The sequence below is a fragment of the Amblyomma maculatum genome, chromosome 1 (assembly GCF_055883805.1).
Source record: "Amblyomma maculatum isolate TAMU_Amacu chromosome 1, ASM5588380v1, whole genome shotgun sequence".
NCBI classification, from domain to species: domain Eukaryota; kingdom Metazoa; phylum Arthropoda; class Arachnida; order Ixodida; family Ixodidae; genus Amblyomma; species Amblyomma maculatum.
Window position 1 is genome coordinate 490,320,346 of NC_139344.1, and position 9,903 is coordinate 490,330,248.

At 54.5% G+C, this 9,903-nt stretch overlaps 2 non-coding genes and 1 pseudogene across 2 annotated transcripts; all 3 read left to right on the forward strand.

Moving 5' to 3' along the window:
- The first annotated feature begins 5,002 nt into the window (after positions 1-5,002).
- Positions 5,003-6,816, forward strand: LOC146210181 (small subunit ribosomal RNA). Its single transcript, XR_014704599.1, has one exon. It is a non-coding gene; the product is annotated as a small subunit ribosomal RNA (ribosomal RNA).
- Positions 6,817-8,591: 1,775 nt separating this feature from the next.
- Positions 8,592-8,744, forward strand: LOC146210182 (5.8S ribosomal RNA). Its single transcript, XR_014704648.1, has one exon. It is a non-coding gene; the product is annotated as a 5.8S ribosomal RNA (ribosomal RNA).
- A 1,082-nt stretch (positions 8,745-9,826) lies between these two features.
- The window catches only part of LOC146210183 (large subunit ribosomal RNA), a 2,257-nt pseudogene continuing 2,180 nt past the window's right edge, over positions 9,827-9,903 (forward strand).

Consider the following 9,903-nt stretch of genomic DNA (forward strand, 5'->3'; position numbering starts at 1 on the left):
TTTTGCGACGCTTTTGCGTCCCCCGATCGAGACTTGACGCGGACGAATCGTACGCGTTTGCTACAATAGCTCTGGCGCCTTTTTTTTTAGTCGCAACGAGCTCCATAGAGAAAGAAATGGCAAGGTGTGCTGCGGCAAAGCCGCTCTATCTCCCTACGCGATATCGCCCCGGCAGACGCGGTTTGGAAAAGCGGCCCGCAGTACGTCCCAGAGTATTATTTACACCCTTCTTGACGTTTCAATGCGAACTGATTTCGAAGGCCCCAATAAACAATTTCCTTTATTGTATTTTTACGCAGCGCTGGATACTCAATAGCCAAGTTTCTGCTCTTAGGACTAATTAAGCGACCGCTGTTTAACATGCGATGAGACTGAAAACTAAAGAAATTTACGGATGTGTAACCGTGCAGCGAACCTTGCGGGCTTGTAAATAAATTCGTGTTTTTTTTTTAATTTCTTACGAATTACGCATTCACTAGGATGCTGGCGAGGTTGGTTCTCTTTTTTTTTTGTAACAACTTTTTTTTCTTGTGCGGAATTGGTGAAAGGTGGCAATAACAACAGTTATTTGGTCCGATTTCAGAGGTAAACAGGCTTTGAGAAAACGCGGGTAAACGACGCGAGTAACATTTCCCCTCTCGCCGTACGTGAAGTAGCAACGAGCATAAAAGGTTCGATGCCATTTTAATGCTGCAAGCGTTTAAAAATCTCATCATCATCATCAGCCTGACTATACCCACTGCAGGGCGAAGGCCTCTCCCATATTTCGCCACTTAGCCCGGTTCTGTACTAGCTGCATCCAATTGACCCCTGCGAACTTCTTAATCTCATCTGCCCACCTAACTTTCTGCCGCCCCTTGTTGCGCTTTCCTTCCCTTGGAATCCAGTTTGTAACCCTAAGCGACCATCGGTTATCCTCTCTTCGCACTACATGTCCTGCCCATGTCCATTTCTTCTTCTTAATTTCCACTAGAATGTCGGTAACTTAAGTTATTTCTCTGACCCATTCTGCACGCTTCCTTTCTGTTAAAGTTACTCCTACCATTTTTCGTTCCATAGCCCTCTGTTTAGTCCTCAACCTAAGTAGAACTCTCTTGGATGGCCTCCACGTTTCAGCGCCATAGGTAAGTACAGGTAAGATGCAACTGTTATATGCTTTCCTCTTTAGCGATACCGCAGATCCGGACCATGAAAAGGAAATAACAAGAAGAATAAGATTAGGATGGAGCGCATTTGGCAAGCACTCGCAGATTATGTCTAGCAGCTTAACCGGTATCGCTAAAGACGAAAGTTTAAAACTCTACGCAAATCTAATTCAACGCGTGAAGAAATATTAAAAGGGCGTGAAAATTGGTCCCATTCGCAAGATTAGGCTGCTTTTATTCGGCTTTTCCGCGCTACGCTTTTGAGACGACTCGTCCCCCGATCGAGACTTAACGCGGACGAATGGTACGCGTTTGCTACAACAGCTTTGGCACCTTTCTTTTTAGTCGCAACGAGCTCCATGGAGAAAGAAATGGCAAGGTGTGCTGCGGCAAAGCCGCTCTATCTCCCTGCGCGATATCGCCCCGGCAGACGCGGTTTGCAAAAGCGGCCCGCAGTACGTCCCAGAGTATTATTTACACCCTTCTTGACGTTTCAATCCGAACTGATTTCGAAGGCCCCAATAAACAATTTATTTTATTGTATTTTAATGCAGCGCTGGACACTCAACAGCCAAGTTTCTGCTCTCAGGACTAATAAATAAGCGACCGCTGTTTAACATGCGGTGAGACTGAAAACTAAAGAAAATTACGGATGTGTAACCGTGGAGCGAACCTTGCCGGCTAGTAAATACATTCGTGTTTTTTAATTACAATGTTTAATTTCTTACGATTTAAGCATTCACTAGGATGCTGGCCAGGGTCGTGTTTTTTATTAACAACTTTTTTCGCTTGTGTGGAATTGGTGAAAAGTGGCAATAGCAACAGTTCTTTGCTCCGATTTCAGAGGTAAACAGGCTTTGAGAAAACGCGGGTAAACGACGGGAGTTACAACATTTCCCCTCTCGCCGTAGGTGAACTAGCGACGAGCATGAAAGGTTCGATGCCATTTTAATGCTGCCAGCATTTAAAAATCTACACAAATCTATTTCAACGCGTGAAAGATATTAAAAGGACGTAAAAATTGGTCCCGTTCGCAAGATTAGGCTGGTTTTAGTCGGCTTTTCCGCGCTACGCTTTTGCGACGACTCGTCCCCCGATTGCGACTTGACGCGGACGAATGGTACGCGTTTGCTACAACAGCTTTCGCGCCGCTTTTTTAGTCGCAACGAGCTCCAACGAGGAAGAAGCGCCAAGGTGCACTGGGGCAAAGCCGCTATGCAGTTTTGAACAGCTTCCCGTGGTACATCTCAGAGTAATATTTACATGCTGCATCACATTTGAAAGCGAATTTCGAAGGCCCTATAAACAATTTCTTTTATTATATTTTTTAAATAGGAAATATTATAAAATGCCATTAATATTATGGCTCTCAAATGTTGGCATGATAAAAACGAGTTAATGAATGAATTTTCAAGTCACCTGAAAATCTACAGCCCTCGTTTTTTTTTTTCTGTTTTTTTTTCCTCTTTACAACACTGGTACAGAGACAAACAGCTAGCGACCGCTGTAGAAACAACAAAAGCGGGACCTCACAAATTATTGCGGGGGAGATGGCGCGAGCAAAACTTGATTTTTTTATTTTGTGTTACTTCAACAAACTTTTCGCAAGGTGAACCTTTTTCGCGTGCGACTAATCCCTTTCGATTAGTGCCGTGTGGTGAATTCCAAGGGCACGAGACGCATCCTTAAGCTCGATTTCAAAGTAACGCGCCGTGCGGCGAAGCCGAACTTCGCCCCGGCAGACGCGCAAAAAGACCCAAGTAGGTCAGGGTATTTATCGCTGCATACATATGGGGCCCTAGTGGCTCAGGCAACCAAGACATGTTCAAGCGCGCGCTCGAACGGCAAAGTCCAAAACCTGTTCTGCGCACCCAGTCGGCCGCGAAACGACAAGATTTCGCGACCTCGACGATCTCGGAATGAAAGCGCTTGCACAGCTAGTAGTACGAGAACGAGCACTGGTCGACTTCGGCCAAAGTTGTGTAGCCGCGTCGCCGCCGCTTGCGCGCCGGCGGCAGAGTCCACGACTACGGCCATCCCGGCGGGGCGACGCGGCGCGCCATTGCAGGTCGCGCACCAGTCGGCACTTTCTGCGGCGCAACACTTTCGAGCAGGAGCGCGCGCGCGTGCAGCACTGACCACGAGTACGGTCGGGGCGCCGGGGCGCGCCGCTGTATAGGTCGCGCACGATTCAGCGCCTTCTGCGGCGAAGCCCCCTCTCGAGGAGGACCGCGCGCGTGCAGCATAGTCCACGAGTACGGCGGCGGTCGGGGCGCCGGGGCATGCCGCTACATGTGGCTCACCATTCAGGGCCTTCTGCGGCGAAGCCCCGTCGAGGGGGACCGCGCCCGGGCAGAGGCGTTAAAGTTCACGAGTACGCGACGCATCCGTAAGCTCGATTTCAAAGTAACGCGCCGTGCGGCAAAGCCGAACTTCGCCCCGGCAGACGCGCAAAAAGACCCAAGTAGGTCTGGGTATTTATCGCTGCATATATATTGGGCCCTAGTGGCTCAGGCAACCAAGACATTTTGAAGCGCGCGCTCGAACGGCAAAGTCCAAAAGCTGTTTTGCGCACCCAGTCGGCCGCGAAACGACAAGATTTCGCAATCTGGGAATGAGAGCGGCTGCACAGCTAGGGGTTCATAAACGAGCATTGCTCGACTTCGACCAAAGTTGGGTGAGCGCGTCACCGCCCCGCGCGCGCCGGCGGCAGAGTCCACGACTACGGGCACCCACCGGCGGGGTGCCGCAGCGCGCCGTTGTCGGTTGCGCACGATTCGGCGCTTTCTGCGGCGCAGCCCTTTCGAGCAGGTCCGCGCGCGTGCACCATATTCCACGAGTACGGCCGCGGTCGGGGCGCCGCGGCGCGCCGTTGCAGGTCGCGCACGAGCCAGCGCTTTCTGCGGCGCAGCCCTTTCGAGCAGGCCCGTTCGCGTGCAGCTTAGTCCGCGAGTACGGCCGCGGTCGGGGCGCCGCGGCGGCGCGCCGTTGTAGGTCGCGCAAGAGCCAGCGCTTTCTGCGGCGCTGCCCTTTCGAGCAGGCCCGCGCAGCATAGTCCACGAGTACGGCCGCGGTCGGGGCGCCGCGATGTGCCGTCGTAGGTCGCGGACGATTCAGTGCCTTCTGGGGCGAAGCCGTTTCGAGCAGGGCCGCTCGTTCGCGGCCGCTGCGGCGCGGCAGGGTGTTCGTGTACGGCCGGCGAGACGCACCACTGTGGGACTGTTTTGCATTGAAGGGCTCACGTTCTCGGTGATCATTTCTCGAGTACGATTGCGGGCGGCGGCGAGCGCGCGACGTGCGCGCACGATTCGCCGTCTACTTTACGGCAGATTTTCCTCGAGTACGGCCAGTCGTTTACCCAGGAAGGTCTGGGTATTTATCGCTGCTATTATATGGGGGTGTAGAGGCGGCGGACCAACACGCAGTCTCGACCCCACGGCATTCGTCTGCAGCCTCATCCGCGTCTGCGATGGGGGCTGGTTGTCGGACGACGCTGTTTCCACTGTGTTTTGAGGTGTGTTCCGTGCTGTCCGGAACTCGATTCCGAGCAAGTGCGCCAAAGACGCGGGCGTGTCCCGTCGTCTGGCGGCTTGGCCGTATCGGCAACGCAGCAAGCGCCGTCCGGTGCACGAACGCCACGGCCTCGTGCCGCGTGCGCACCGGTGAGCGCGTTACAAATGTTTCTGCCCAAAGGCACGTGCTCTCTTGCCGCGCGACGAGATCCGGCCCCACGGGGCGGACGTCGCAGCGAGCTCGAACGACGCACAAAATAAGATGCGTCGCGCGCTGGGGCGCCTAAAGGCGGCCTCGAAAGCGCTGCGACAAAGGCACCCGTGGCGGGGTATTGCCTATGCATCTACCTGGTTGATCCTGCCAGTAATCATATGCTTGTCTCAAAGATTAAGCCATGCATGTCTAAGTACATGCCGAAATACGGCGAAAACGCGAATGGCTCATTAAATCAGTTATGGTTCCTTAGATCGTTTCTTTCTACTTGGACAACTGTGGCAATTCTAGAGCTAATACATGCATTGAGCCTGAAGGCCTTTGGCTGACGGGCGCTTTTATTAGACCAAGACCCATCGGGTTCTGCCCGTACTCTGTGGTGACTCTGGATAACTTTGTGCTGATCGCATGGCCATGAGCCGGCGACGTTTCTTTCAAGTGTCTGCCTTATCAACTTTCGATGGTAGGTTACTTGCCTACCATGGTTGTTACGGGTAACGGAGAATCAGGGTTCGATTCCGGAGAGGGAGCCTGAGAAACGGCTACCACATCCAAGGAAGGCAGCAGGCGCGCAAATTACCCACTCCCGGCACGGGGAGGTAGTGACGAAAAATAACAATACGGGACTCTTTTGAGGCCCCGTAATTGAAATGAGTACACTCTAAATCCTTTAACGAGGATCAATTGGAGGGCAAGTCTGGTGCCAGCAGCCGCGGTAATTCCAGCTCCAATAGCGTATACTAAAGCTGCTGCGGTTAAAAAGCTCGTAGTTTGATCTCAGTTCCAGACGAGTAGTGCATCTACCCGATGCGACGGCTCGTACTGAACATCATGCCGGTCCTCTCTTGGTGCCCTTCATTGGTGCGTCTCGAGGTGGCCTGCGCTTTTACTTTGAAAAAATTAGAGTGCTCAACGCAGGCGAGTCGCCTGAATAAACTTGCATGGAATAATAGAACAAGACCCTGTTTCTGTTCTGTTGGTTTTTGGAATACGGGGTAATGATTAAGAGGGACAGACGGGGCATTCGTATTGCGGCACTAGAGGTGAAATTCTTGGACCGTCGCAAGACGAACTACTGCGAAAGCATTTGCCAAGAATGTTTTCTTTGATCAAGAACGAAAGTCAGAGGTTCGAAGGCGATCAGATACCGTCCTAGTTCTGACCATAAACGATGCCAACCAGCGATCCGCCTGAGTTACTCAAATGACTCGGCGGGCAGCTTCCGGGAAACCAAAGTATTTGGGTTCCGGGGGAAGTATGGTTGCAAAGCTGAAACTTAAAGGAATTGACGGAAGGGCACCACCAGGAGTGGAGCCTGCGGCTTAATTTGACTCAACACGGGAAAACTTACCCGGCCCGGACACTGGGAGGATTGACAGATTGAGAGCTCTTTCTTGATTCGGTGGATGGTGGTGCATGGCCGTTCTTAGTTGGTGGAGCGATTTGTCTGGTTAATTCCGATAACGAACGAGACTCTAGCCTATTAAATAGGTGCGGGGTTCCCAGCACCTTACAACCTTCTTAGAGGGACAAGCGGCTCCTAGCCGCACGAAACAGATCAATAACAGGTCTGTGATGCCCTTAGATGTCCGGGGCCGCACGCGCGCTACACTGAAGGAAGCAGCGTGTCTTTATCCCTGTCTGAAAAGACTGGGTAACCCGTGGAACTTCTTTCGTGATTGGGATAGGGGCTTGCAATTGTTCCCCTTGAACGAGGAATTCCCAGTAAGCGCGAGTCATAAGCTCGCGTTGATTACGTCCCTGCCCTTTGTACACACCGCCCGTCGCTACTACCGATTGAATGATTTAGTGAGGTCTTCGGACCGATGTACGGCGCGGCCTTTCGGTTGCGCCGGTCTGTTGGAAAGATGACCAAACTTGATCATTTAGAGGAAGTAAAAGTCGTAACAAGGTTTCCGTAGGTGAACCTGCGGAAGGATCATTACCGGACTGTGCTTGTCACGCCCGGCGCCGCCCCCACTTATAAGCGGGGGATGGCCTTTCACCGCGGAGTTGCGAGATTCTGAAGCCGCTTCTCTGCACAAATTGTTACGCCCAGCGGAGCTCCGTCACCAAGGGATTGTCGGACGGTCGGCTTCCGCGGGTACAAACGGCGTAACGCACCTATGACGGTGGGCTTTCGGTTATCGAAGAACTCATCCGCTTTTTCGAAGCGACGCACGGAGTCTGTGGTGCGGGCCGAGGGAAAGGCCTGCCCGCCGCCAAGGGAACGGCGGCGCTGCTGCGAAGTACGAGAGGAAACGCGGCTCGCTAGCTCTGCTGCGGCTACTTCTTTTTTGCGTCAGAGTCCGTAGCGCAGGCTCAGGGGAAGGCCTGCGTGCCGCCAAGGGAACGGCGGCGCTGCTGCGAAGTACGAGCGGAAACGCTACTCGCTGGCTCTTTTGCAAAAGAGTTGCGCAGAGTCGGTAGCGCGGGCCGAGTCAGTGGCCTGCGCGCCGCCAAGGGAACGGTGGCGCTGCGGCGAAGTACGAGAGGAAACGCTGCTCGCTAACTCTGCTGCGAAGCTCTTTGTGTTCGAGTCGGTAGCGCGGGCCGAGGGAAAGGCCTGCGCGCTGCCAAGGGAACGGCGGCGCTGCTGCGAAGTACGAGCGGAAACGCTGCTCGCGGGCTCTTTTGCAAAAGAAGTAAAAAGAACGACTCAGAGTCTGTAGCGCGGGCCGAGGGAAAGGTCTGCCCGCTGCCAAGGGAACGGCGGCGCTGCTGCGAAGTACGAGAGGAACCGCAGCTCGCTGGCTCTGGATGTCGTTTGCTTCGTTCAAGGCGTGGTGAACGTCTGACGCTCGCTCGTCGGGCGCGATATTAGGCGCCGTGCCGATGGCGCGAAAGGAGACTTCGGGAACAAAAAGGACGATGGGGTTATAATCCCGCACTCGAACGCATTCGCGGCCCCGAGGTTCTCTCGGGGCTTCGTCCTTCCCGGTTTCCGAGTAGTCTGTCGGTGCGCCACCGAAAAGCCGTCCGAGACACTTGTGGTTGGTGGGCTCCCGTTGCGGGAGTAGTCCGACTGACTCTCTTCTTGCGGATTGTCAAGTACGCGCTGTCCGGCTCCAATGCTGAGCGGTGCGCAAGGCCTCTTATGCGAAGTTGATAGCGGCTTTTTTTGTGCAAAATGTGTTAGACGGTGGAGGATGAGATCGCGGCAGCGTGACGTTGATAGAGGTCGGTCCAAGAGGCCACCCATGAGCAGCGTCGCTGTACGGATCTATCCAGGGGGGATCCACCGGGGAGAGAAGGTGCTTGAGAGCGGCGGTCCATATGTGAACAGCAGTTGTGATGTGAACAGCAGATGACCATGTGAACAGCAGAACTTTTATCAAACCCTTCTACCGTGCTGGTGCGAAATCCCATTGATGACACTTTTCTGATGAAACCCAACTGATGACTCTTTCATGGTTCCTTGATAGTGCGGCGTCAATGGGGCGGTGACGCGCACATGATTTTTTGCCCATAGCACCACGGAGAAGGAAAATGGAGACCGCACGCTGCTCACACGCTTCCTCTCGAGTAGCACTATCACTGCACAAGCCTTTTCGCAGAGGCGCAGCGCCCGAGCCGCTTGCAGGCTGGCACAGAGGCCGAACGAAACGCTGCGAGATGTTGCAGGAGTTGGACGAAACTGCGACACTGGAGACCAGGGGAAAAGCCTGGGTGTCTGAAACCCTTTGTTGTACTGTACGGAATTGAACAAACCAAACGCACGACTCTAAGCGGTTGATCACTCGGTTCTCGGGTCGATGAAGAACGCAGCCAGCTGCGAGACTTGGTGTGAATTGCAGGACACACTGAGCACTGATTCTTCGAACGCACATTGCGCCCTTGGGTCTTCCCTTGGGTTCGTCTGTCTGAGGGTCGGATCATATATCAAGAGAGGCGCCGGCGCCCGGGGATGGCGTCGCCGGCGACTCGTTTTGACCGTGTCGGCATCAAGGACGGCTCTGTACGAAACGCCGAAGATCCCTCGAAAGACTTTGCGCAAATTGAGGAGAGATGTGGGTCGAACCCTTGCGCCCGCGCGAAAGGCGGTCGAGTCGGGGTCGCCCTGCGCCACGCTTTGTGCCGAGGGCCGCGCAGGCTGCCAGTTGCGCGTCGTCCGGGCCTCCGAGAGAGGCGATTGCCGCAGGAAGGGATTACCTGCAGTGCGGTCGCTCAAGGGAGACGAGGCCGGAAGGACGAGCGCCAGAGCGGCATTTGCGGGCTGGTCTACGGAGAGAGTGGAAAACAAACTTTCCTCGCGAAACGCGAGAGACGGGAGCGCCTGGTCCGGGCATGCCCGCGCGAGAAGAAGGGAGATCTCGCGCCGGGTTGTGCGGGGAAACGACTGGGTGTGAATGCGTTGATGCTAGAGGAGAGTTTGTAGGCGCAGAGGCGCGCGCTGCCATGCGGCGCGCTAAAGGGATCCTCACGGGCTCCGAGGGAAAGGAGTCTCTCTGCTCAAGCATTGTCTAGTACGGGTCGAACGGACGCGTATCTCGTTACGAGCGTTGTCCGCCGTCGGTCTAAGTGCTTCGCAGTCTCTGTCCCGAAAAAAACTGGGCCACTCCAGTTGGGGCAGGGGCGACGCAAAATCTTTTGTGAAGATGCCCCTACGCCAGGTTGTACGTTCGTCTCTCGCTCGAGGGAAAGAGACGAGAGGCGGCATTCAGTCGACCGCGGCGGTCGGGGGTTGCTTCTTCCAACTCAATGGTTCGTTTTCGGCGCAACCGATATGCGCGCGCCGTCCCGAGCGCCGGCCATGCGGCGCCTTCCAGTCTCGCTCGCACGTCGCCGAGGGTGTTGCCGACTGCGAAAAAAAAGCGAGGAATGGGCGGAAGGCGCGAGCCGCGCAAAAAAGGGAGACGGACGAGCGGAGCGCGCTCGACCGCGCCGAAAAGTTATCGGACCGAGTTGGAGGACAATGCATTTCATTGCTGTCGACCTCAGATCAGGCGAGACAACCCGCTGAATTTAAGCATATCACTAAGCGGAGGAAAAGAAACCAACAGGGATTCCCTGAGTAGCTGCGAGCGAAACG